An 11,861-nucleotide genomic window follows, 5' to 3' on the forward strand; every position below is an offset into this window, starting at 1 on the left:
GGAAGCCAAAACTGAGGGCCATAAATATAAGAGAGTGGCTAATCAGTCAAATAAGGAATTCAGATTTTTTTTTAGCCTGAAGAATAATTGGAATATGGAACTTGCTACCCCGTGGCATTGGGCTGTATTCTCCCACACCAGCAGGGCTGAAGGTACAAGGGTGAGACAGCATGTAAAATCCAGCATTAGTCCTTCCTGCTGCAAATCTATCTGAAGTTTTATGAGTGCGGGGATGTAGTGGGTGTTTCGATGGTAGCCAGGTTTCTTAGAAAACTTAAAAGTGTTCCTTCAAAATTAAAACTCGCAAAGGCAAAGTTTCAGCTTAACACACACTAAAAATTTATTTAAAACATAAAATAATCGAAGAGAGCAAACGGAACAGTAACCTACGGCCAAAGGGAGGCCTGCGGATGGCGAGGTGGCGCAAACAAGTGCCACAAAGCCTCTCCCAAAGATCTGAGGCATTGAGCCAAAATACAATGCAATTATACTTTCTGCTTATCTCAGATTCTATTTAGCTTATTAACTAATTATTATATTAACTAATTAGCTTAATTTGATTTCACTTCATATTAACGTGTCTCCAAACCATGACAAATTACCTCAGCCAATTGCGATTTGCTACTTGACATAATGATATTCTATTTGTCCGTTTTTAATACCAGATCTCTTCTGGCATGGTCCACTTCCTTGTCTCCAAGGACGCCACAACCCAACTACTTTCCTAGCGGCACATTGTCAAGACAAAGATAGCATCAGTCTTGGGCCCTGAGGCTGGTCCTTTCCCAAGTTTGGACAATAGAAGCCTCATTGTTCGAACATGATTATGTTTCATTATCTGTCCCCAAATCCTGAAACTATTGTATTTTCTGCTGACTCAGCTATGAACCTCATTCACTATTTCTGCAACATTCGCCTTTTTGACTGAGGCAAGCAAATCTATCAAAAATACTTTTAAAATGTTAAAATACATCATTTAGTATTTCAATATGAAGATACTTAATACTTAAAATCATATTATATTCATATCATTCTTGTTAATGCATTCACATATGAGTAAACTGCCAACAAATCTTTCCTCGCCAGCTGTTGTTCGAACTAAGAATCTGCCTGGGATTTTGCTAGCCAACTCAGAATCTCCTTCCACAGGGGAGAAGACCCACTGGCCAGGGAGGCCCAGACACTTTGGGGAGCTCAGCAGCCCTAGCTCTACAGGCTGGTGTCTGGCAAGTGAGGAGGGAGTCAGGGAGCAGGAAACTACGTTGTGGCCCCTTGTGCCCAACTGAGGCAGCTTTCCCCTCAAGATCAATCAGGTTCCTTTGACCCCACCTCCCATCCTCTTGAACTCAGTCCCTCACTCTGCCTCACCCACCCACCCTCCCCCGCAAGATCTCCAACCCTGGATGTAGCTAGGCCCTCGCAGTGTGGCGTGACTGCCTGCAGTCCCGATAGTGGCCACCACCTTCAGCTGGCGCTGTTGGGATGACAGGTCTGCCAGCCAGCTGATTGGTCTGCAGTTCTCTAAATTTGGACTTCCTCCTGAGATAAGGCTGAATTAAATCAGTGGACGCATCACCCAGTGATAAATTAATGCTGGGTTGAATCTTGCACAGGCTTCTCCTCCACAGCATGCTAGCGAGGGGTGAGGGACCATGGTGCAGCATAAAAAACAACTCAAGGATGGAGCAAGTGGTACAAATGAATCAAAGAGAAAGTTAGATAAGCACATGATGGAGAAAGGAATGTGATAATGTGAGAAGCATTTTATATGGGAGCATCAAGTAGATAGGGGCATGCTGACACAGTGGTTAGCACTGCTGCCTCACAGCGCTATGGACCCGGGTTTGATTCCTGGCTTGGGTCACTATCTGTGCAGAGTCTGCACATTTTCCCCTTGTCTATGTGGATTTCCTCCGGGTGCTCCGTTTTCCTCCTACAGTCTGAAAGACGTGTTGGTTAGGTGCATTGGCCATGCTAAATTCTCCCTCAGTGTACCCGAACAGGCGCCGGAGTGTGGCGACCAGGGGATTTTCACAGTAACTTCATTGCACTGTTAATGTAAGTCCACTTGTGACACGAATAAATAAACTTTAAACTGAATGGCTTGTTTCAATCTTGTCAATGCCATTGGATCTTCAGGTCTCAGGTTGGCCCTGGGAATGAGGAACTATAGTTACGACGAGGAGCTTTAATAAGAGGTTTGCAGGACCACATAGGGTGAATAAGAAAGGAGGTTTCCTCTGGCACCTCTGCACTAATTCACCAACCAAATGAAATTCGCCACAGTGGGGAGAAATGTTTAGAAACCCTTCTTTACACTTAACTGGTGGAACATGGGATGTTTTGCCACAGGATGTACTCGGGGGAGGGCCCATTTCATTTTTTTTAACAGAATAGTGGTGAAAGCCGATGACAATGTAGAGTTCTGGGGAGAGAGCAGCAAGGCAATAGGATTAGGCTTGGGCTTATCCAGTCAGCAGACACAATGGCCCAAAGAAACTTGTGTGCTTCTCTGGCTCGAACTGTTACTTCTTCTCCCGAAGACACTCATTTGAACAGTGAATCCTAATATTTATTTTCTTCAATTTCCTCCTCAACATCTAAGTTTTTTCAAAGGCTCACAGTGACTGCTGCACTGGGTTTAAGGGAAAGCAGATTCGGTATACGAGGGAGAAAGGAATAGGAGGTTTAAACACAGACAAAGAGCAAAGAACAGCTCAGCACAGGAACAGGCCCTTCGGCTCACCAAGCCTGCGCCGACATTTCTTTACAGTTTATTTATTAGTCACAGGTAAGGCTTACATTAACACTGCAATGAAGTCACTGTGAAATTCCCCTAGTCACCACAGTCCGGCGCCTGCTCCGGTCAATGCACCTAACCAGCATGTCTTTCAGTATGTGGGAGGAAACCGGAGCACCCAGAGGAAACCCACGTAAACACGGGGAGAACATGCAAACTCCACACAGACAGTGAACCAAGCCAGGAATCGAACCCGGGTCACTGCGCTACCGTGCTGCCCATATGACGCCTTTCTAAACTGAAGACGTTTTGCCTCCACATGGTCCGTATCCCTCTGTAGACATGGACCAGTTGGACTGAGCAGCTTGTTTCTATGTAATTTTCAGGTCATTATTTGATTTTTTTTAGCCAACTTAGTTGCCACAAAGTTGTATAATAGGATTAGAATAGTTGGGTGGTTTGATTTTGACCAGCGCAGATATGATGGGCCAAAGGGCCTTTCCCTGTGCTGTATACCTTGATGACTCCATAACACGAGATTGCAAAATTTGCTTAGCTGCATTTTATTGATGGGCTGTTAAAAAAAATCAGTCAAGCATTTAATCCCTCCCCGCCCCCCACCACATGTATCGGTATTTTTAAGAAGGTCCAGTACAAGCTAATGGCTATTACAGAGCAATGAATTAACTTTAAATGGATTGCAATCTAAAGGTTGACTACAGCAGCAATTCCATTCGAAGGAATTATACACTTGGAGAAAAATACCACAGAGTTTAATTGATTTGACAATGTTGTGGATGTGCATGGGTGGGGTTGAGATGTCCGAAAGCTACACATGGCTACGTGGGTCAAAGGTTGGATAAATTATAATGCAATCCAGGACTTCAATATCCTACAGCGATAAGAAATGCATTTCAAACAAAAATAAAATGATGCAGATGCTGGAAATCTGAATTGGAGGCATAAAATGTCGGAAACACCGGTGGCACAGTGGTTAGCATTGCTGCCCCGCAGCGCCAGGGACCCGGGTTCAATTCCCTGCTTGGGTCACTGTCTGTGTGGAATTCGCACATTCTCCCCGTGTCAGCTTGGGTTTCCTCCGGGTGCTCCGGTTTCCACCCACATTCTGAAAGACGTGCTGGTTAGGTGCATTGACGCGAAGAGGCGTCAGAGTGTGGTGACTAGGGGAATTTCACAGTAACTTCATTGCAGTGTTAATGCAAGTCTTACTTGTGACTAATAAATAAACTCTAACTGAGATCAGGCAGCACCTCTAGGAATCTAATATCCTAAGAAGTCTTAAAAATGACAGCCGATAATTACCAGGGAGAAAGGGGAGCAAAGGGTGTGGTGTCCAGGTGAGGAATTATTTGATAGATTAGAATCCCTGCAGTGAAGAACGGGGCCATTTGGCCCATCGAGTCTGCACTGACCATAGTCCCACCCCGGCCCTATCCCCGTAACCCCACATATCTACCCTGCTAACTCCCCTGACACAAGGGCCAATCTATCTTGGCCAATCCACCTAACCCGCACATCTTTGAACTGTGGGAAGAAACCAGGGCACCCGGAGGAAACCCACGCAGACACAAGGAGAATGTGCAAACTCCACACAGACAGTGACCCAAGGCCGGAATTGAACCCGGGTCCCTGGCGCTGTGAGGCAGCAGTGCTAACCACTGTGCCGCCCGGATGGTGAAGGCATAGAGTTCCCACTCAGTTTTGCTGGTTGGATTTTCTTCACAATGCACCTGAACTCACCATAACCATTGCAAACGATCAAGGAATCCTGGTGAAAACTGCATTGGGCACAAATAGGCTGGTATTTTACAACCTCGCTTGGGTGAGGCTCACAAAATCCCCCCCCGAGGCCAATGGGGAATTCCGTTCTGCGAGCCTCGCTTGCCCCGAGTCCAGGGCGGACGAGGCGGTAAAATTCTGGCCTTCGACTCCAGCATCTTTGACATGAGTTTTAGAGACATTACACTGGAAGGGAGCTATGCATTCCAATTCCTTTCTTGAAGGTGACCACTGAATCTTTTACATCACCCTCTCAGAAAGTGCATCTCACTGTCTAACCCAGTGCATCCTGAGCTATTTCCTAGTGTGACCCACTTTAACACTCAAATATTCATGTGAACCCAATTGCCAACAAAAACAAGAATAAAGGAACAGAGTAACACTCAGTACATAATTATTCAAGTGTGTGCCTTAAAAATCAAATAATAAACCATATCAATATGAAAATCTGTATTTTTAAGTACTTTGTATTTAAAGGCATGGTGGCACAGTGGTTAGCACTGCTGCCTCACAACGCCAGGGACACAGGTTCAATTCTGGCCTCGGGTGACTGTCTGTGTGGAGTTTGCATGTTCTCCCCGTGTCTGCGTGGGTTTCCTCCAGGTGCTCCGGTTTTCTCCCACAGTCCAAAGATGTGCATTGGCGTTGGCCAAGCTAAATTTGCCCCTTAGTGTCCCAAGGTGTGTAGCTCAGAGGGATTAGTGGGGTAAATATGTGGGGTTATGGGGATAGGACCTGGGTACAATGCTCTATCAAAGAGTCGGTGCAGACTCAATGGGCCAAATGGCCTCCTCCTGCACTGTAGGGACTCTATGATATTACTTTATGTACTCACCAGTCCATTACTTCATCTGAGCTGCTCCAGCTCATGAACCTTGACCAGGAAGCAGCAAATACTATTGACGTTCACATTTGTGTTCAGCGTTACTGTTACACGGCCGATTACATTATGACAGCATCACACCATCATTCCCCTAAAGGCCATGTTGACATCATTGATTTTAATAAGAGACGAATCAAATAAACTTTTAAATTTTTCGACTGAGGCTTTCAAACGGCATAAAATGATATTCCTAGTCCCAGAGGCAACAGTTTCACGGTGGATTTTGATGCAGACAATTCAGCTTTCAAGTAAAATACATTTAATTCACAAGGTAAGTAATTTACCTGAATGTGGAGCTATACTCCTCCCAGCCAGGGGAGTGTGGAGCATTCCTGTTCTGGCACAGAGCATAACGTGCGGCGATTACTGCTCACTGAGGTTTCAGCCACCCTCTCTCCATAGTCTCTGGTGATAAAGAGTCAGTGAAGCCCCTCTCCCCACTTTGCCTGCACACACAGCATCACTGACAGTCTGAACCCAAGGCAGACTGAGTCCTTGAGGAGTACAGTGAAAGTAGGAAGGAACTTAAACGTGGAATTAGGAGAGCTAAAGGGGGCCATGAAATGTCTTTAGCAAACAGATCAAGGAGGATCACAAGGCTTTTTATGCATACATTAGGAGCAAGAGGGTAGCAAGAGAAAGAGTAGGCCCACTCAAGGACAATGGAGGGAAGTTATGCGTGGAGCCACAGAAGTGGGTGAGATCCTTAATGAGTACTTTGTGTTGGTATTCACCAAGGAGAAGGACATGATGGATGCTGAGGTCAGGGATAGGTGTGTGAATGCTCTCGAGAATGTCAATATATCAGTATCATAATTATACATTTACAAAAATCATTTGTCCATCTATTCTGCTAATCCTAGACGGAGTGAACCAATCATTTTAGTATGAATCATTTACATTGGCCAATGACATTCTATTCTCTGGCAGCATGAGAATACCTAGGTCTGTTGAGTCTGGAAGTTCTTGCCCACTGTCTCCTAGCAACCTTAATACGCAAGTCCGTAGAGTTCAAAAGTTTATTTTCCCATTATTTACTTCAAAGAACAAAGAACAAAGAACAGTACAGCACAGGAAACAGGCCCTTCGGCCTTCCAGGTCTGTGCCGCTCCTTGGTCCAACTGGACCAATTGTTTGTATCCCTCCATTCCCAGGCTGCTCATGTGACTATTCCCTTACTGGGAAAATGTAATTTTTCTATTCATTCTATAGCCTGGGAAGTTTGTACTTTCTAAAGCTGATGAGATAGTTCTCAGTATTGTTTTCAAGGAATGTTGTTCTTCTTACTTTGCTATATCCCGTCATGCTTAGAGCAGCATGTAATTAGCCAAGATGTATGCTTTAATACAGAATATAATATGTGTTTCAAAAATACATGTTTAAATTCTCTAACAGTGGTTATACGTGTTTCGATGCAAACAGTACTTTTGTAACATCAGGTACTTTGTGAGTTTTCGACACTATATTCACTCTAAATTAGCCTATTCTGATCAATTAGTCTTTTTAGTCCCAGGTTATCCGAAACCCTCTCACAAGCTTGTTCTTGTGCTGTACTATTCTTTGTTCCTTGTTCTAAACCTCCTCCGTCCCCTTCTTAAAGCCTTCACATCTTTTCTGACATGTGGTGCGCAAAATTGGATGCAAAACTCCAGCTGGGACAAAATTAGAGTTTTATATTGATTCAGTACAACGTGTTTGGTTTTGTACTCTATTGCTCAATTTATAAAGCTTGGGGTCTTATATGCCAATTGCTTTGTTAACCTGCCCTTCGGCCGTCAAAGTTTTGTACACAAACAGCCCCCAGTTATCTCTGTTAATGAGCTCCCATTAAAATTTGATCATTTTAGATTCCCCTGTCTCTCTTCATTCTCCTTACCGAAATACATCACCTAAAAATTTTCCATCTGCCATGGGTCCATTCATTCTACTGTCTGTTTATATCCTCTTGAAATCTATCATTGTCTTCCTCATTTTACTAATTCATCTCTCATTCTAAGCACTGTGTCATCTTCCAACTTTTCAAATTGTCTCCTGTACCCCAAGGTCAAGTCATTAAAAGCAATGGCCCTGGTACTGAAGCTTTGGGGACACAACAGTGCACTGCACAGGGCCATAAGGGATCCACATCTGGAACACTGTGCACAGTTGTGGTCTCATTATTTGAAAAAGGATATAATTGAATTTGAAGCAGTTCAGAGATGGTTCACTTGATTCATTCCCGGGATCAGGGGCTTATCTTACGAAAAGATATTGGACTAGTTGCCCACTGGAGTTGAGAAGAATGAGAGATGATCTTACTGAAATATATAAGGCCTTGAGGGGACGTGATGGGATGGATACCAGAAGGATGTATCCCCTTGGGGGACAGACTTAGAAATAGGAGACAAATTTCGAAAACAAGAGGTCTCCCATTTAAGATGGAGAAGAGGAGATCTTTTTTTCCCCTCAGAGGGTTGTCTATCTGTGGGATTCTCTTGCCCAGTGGTGGCTGGGTCATTGAATTGATTCAGTGCTGAGTTAGATAGATTTTTGATTGACAAGGGAGTTGAGGAGGATGGACGGAAAATTGGAGTCGAGGCCACAACCAGATCAGCCAGGATCTTATTGAATGGCGGAGCAGGCTCGAGGGACCGAATGGCTACTCCTGCTCCTAATTTCTATGTTCCCATGTTTCAGTCTGAGAAACAGTCATCCACCATAACCCACCATTTTATTCCTTCGCCAATTTTGTCTCCATGTTGCCACTGCCCCCTTTCTCATCCCCCATGGTTTAACTTTGCTCACAAGTCTTTTTAAAAGTTTATGAACATGATGTCAAGTGTGATAACCATATTAAGCTTCCTGGAACATTATCAAAAAGTATAAGCAAGTCAAGTAAAATAGGATTTGCCCTTTACAGTTTATTTATTAGTGTCACAAATAGGTTTACATTAACACTGCAATGAAGTTACTGTGAAAATCCCCTAGCTGCCACACTCTGATGCCTGTTCGGGTACACTGAGGGAGAATTTAGCACGTCCAATGCACTAACTGGCAAGCCTTTTGGACTGTGGGAGAAAACCAGAGCACCCGAAAGAAGCCAACGCTGACACGGAGAGAATGTGCAGACTCTGCACAGACAGTCAAATTCTCCCCGTGTCTGCATGTGTTTCCTCCGGGTACTCTGGTTTCTCCCCACAGTCCAAAGATGTGCAGGTTAGGCTGATTGGCCATGATAAATTGACCGTAGTGTCAGGGGATTAGCAGAGTAAATATGTGGGGTTACGGGAATAGGTTCTGGGTGGGATTGTGGTCGGTGCAAACATGATGAACCAAATGGCCTCCTTCGATATTATAGGGATTCTATGATTCTATGACAGTCAGCCAAGCTGGGAATTGAACTTGGGCCCTTGACGCTGTGAGACAGTAATGCTAACAACCGTGCCACGGTGCTGTACAAATGCATGCTGGCTTTTCTTTATACATCCAAACTTGTCCAAGTAACTGTTAATTTTCTTCCAGATTTTTTTTGACAAGCTTTCCCACCACAGATAATAAACTGGCCTCTACATGCTAAAGCTCCAGTGCCACACACTGAGGGAGTGCCACACACTCTGAGGTACTGTCTTTCTGATGAGACATTAACTAGTCTGCCCTGTTGGCCGAATATACAAACTTCCCACTGCCTCAGAAAAGCAACCAGCATAATCAAGGACCCCACACACCCCTGACATACTCTCTTCCACCTTCTTCCATGGGGGGAAAAAATACAAAAGTCTGAGGTCAAGTACCAACCAACTCAAAAACAGCTTCTTCCCTGCTGCCTTTTCAATGGACCTACCTTATATTAAGCTGATATTTCTCTACACTCTAGCTATGACTGTAACACTACATTCTGCACCTTCTTTCCTTCTGCCGTATGTACTCTATGAATGGGATGCTTTGTCTGTATAACGCGCAAGAAACAATACTTTTCACTGTATACTAATACATGTGACAATAATAAATCAAATCAAACCAAAAAAAAAATCCCAGGCACTGCTTTGAAGAAGAACTGGGGAATTCTCCAACAGTCAGGTGACCAATGTTTATCCTTCAAGCAAGCAATATTAAAATAGGTTACTTGCGCTGTTTATGGCAACATTCTTACGTGTAACTTTGGTGTTGCTTTTCATTCCATCAATGACAGTATTTCAGAAGTACTTCAGTTTGTTGTAAAGCACTTTGGGCTGTCCTAAGGTCGTGGAAGTGGCTATATAAATGCAAGGCATTCTTTCCTGGGGATCCTTTCCCCCATTATGGTCAAAATGTAACACCGAACAACTCAGCATCAGAGCATTGTGCAAACAAAAAGCCAAATTTAGTGTCACCCATTGTCGTGCCAGAGTAGGACTCATGATGGCGACAGTCTGTCCACTTGTTGCACTGTTCGCTGTCACTGCTTTTACACCAACATGTTACGCAAAGGCTCCACTCGCCAATTTGCCTCAACAAATAATGTTTTGTTGTTGCTTCAGTGGGTCTTGTTTCAAAATCAGGGGTGACCAATCTTGGGGGTGCGGGCAGGGGGCTGGTGTTAGTGGGGGGCTGGGAGAGTGAACCTTCTCGAGCTGGTGAGGCATTTCAATGGTTTGATGGCATTTACAAACTACCTGAGCTTTGTTCATGCAGTTATAATTGTTCCTCATTGAGACGTGATGTCCGATATATAAAAATATATACTGAAAGGCCGGCCTGTTTAACTTGCAGCACTCTGGTAGAAAGTGAGTGCAGTAACTCTTGAGCAGAGGTAAGTCAGGCAGAGACAAAGTTCCACTTAGCGTTCCATTCATGGGAAAGGGATGAATTAAGCAATGACCAGTACATTGCCTAGCAGGCGTCAATTTCACCCGCCTCTCGCCAAATCGCAGCAGCTGTGTGGGACCTGGCTCTCGGAACTGCCATCAACTTGGCATCGATCCACTCAGTAACCAGTCAGTCAAGAGGCTTCAGTGGTTTGTTACGTGACCCGAATGCCTAAAAGGGGTGGCCTCAATTCTTCTGATTGCTATCACGTAGCTCGCAACATGTAAACAAGGCAAACAGGGAACTGAAGTGAGTGAAGTTGAAGCAATGTAAGAAATGATGCAGCTGCCTATGGCCGAACAAATCCCATCTTCTGCTCTTTATGGAGAAATTTTAGTTCACTTGGAACAATCATTTCCTCTTTTTCTCTTATTTTTCTTTTATGTTTTCTTGTTTGTGCTTTCCCATTCACTTTTTCCTCTCTTTATGCTCCCTCTCTTCCTTTCTCTCTCTCTTTCTCTCCTTTTCCTCTCTTTCTCTCCGTCTTTCTCTCTCTCTTTCTCTCCCTCTTTCTGTCTCTCTTTCTCTCTCTCTTTCTCTCTCTGTCTCCTTTTCCTCCCTCTCTTTCCCTCTCTTCTCTCTATCTTTCTCTCTTTTTCCCTCTCTCTCTTTCTCTCTCTTCTCCTCTCTCTTGTCCCCTCTCTTTCTTCCTTTCTCTCTTTATTCCCTGCTCTTTCACCCCTCCCCCCTTTCACCCTTTGTCTCTGGCTCTCTTTCTCCATCTCTCTCTCTCTCTCTTTCCCTCCTTATCTTTCTCATTGTTTCTTTCACTGTCGAGCACTCAACCAAAGACTATCACCAAAGGGTGTGAGACCAAATGGGAGAGATGCACCTCTGCTGTCACACTACGCCACCCCCTCCCCCCCCTCCCCCCCATCCCCAACTCTCCACCAAGTGGCCATTCCTCATGGGTGAGACTCGGTGGTGCACCATGAATGGGTGACTGTGAGTGCCAGGGACCCGGGTTCGATTCCCGGCTTGGGTCACTGTCTGTGCAGAGTCTGCACATTCTCCCCATGTCTGTGTGGGTTTCCTCCAGGTGCTCCGGTTTCCTCCCACAGCCCGAAAGACGTGTGGTTAGGTGCATTGGCCGTGCTAAATTCTCCCTCAGGTGCCGGAGTGTGACGACTGGGGGATTTTCACAGTAACTTCATTGCAGTGTTAATGTAAATCTACTTGTGACACTAATAAATAATCTTTCAAAATTTAAGAACAAGCTCACTCTGGCAGAAGTCACCAAATGAGCAGGCAGAAGATACTGAGGCGAATGTGGTGCAAGGTGGCGTGGTCTTTCTGCCTCAGTATCACACCGTGCATTGCATTTCCCCATGTTGCTGGTTCTTAATGTTGACAGAAAGACATTAAGACTATTTCAGACACAGAATCATACAGCACAGAAGGAAGCCACTTAACCCCAGTCAAATGAAAGTTTTTTGGCTGCTTCATACAAATAGCTGACTGAGTCGATTGTGCTCAAGATTCTAATCAAATTAATTAAATGGAAAAATGGAACATTTAACAGTTGAAAGGAGATTAGTGAATTAAACTTACTTGCAAGCTGTTAAAAATATCTTGGAAGGAATTACAATTTATTTTGGGGATACCATTTCCCTA

Source organism: Mustelus asterias, chromosome 17, assembly GCF_964213995.1.
Source record: "Mustelus asterias chromosome 17, sMusAst1.hap1.1, whole genome shotgun sequence".
NCBI classification, from domain to species: domain Eukaryota; kingdom Metazoa; phylum Chordata; class Chondrichthyes; order Carcharhiniformes; family Triakidae; genus Mustelus; species Mustelus asterias.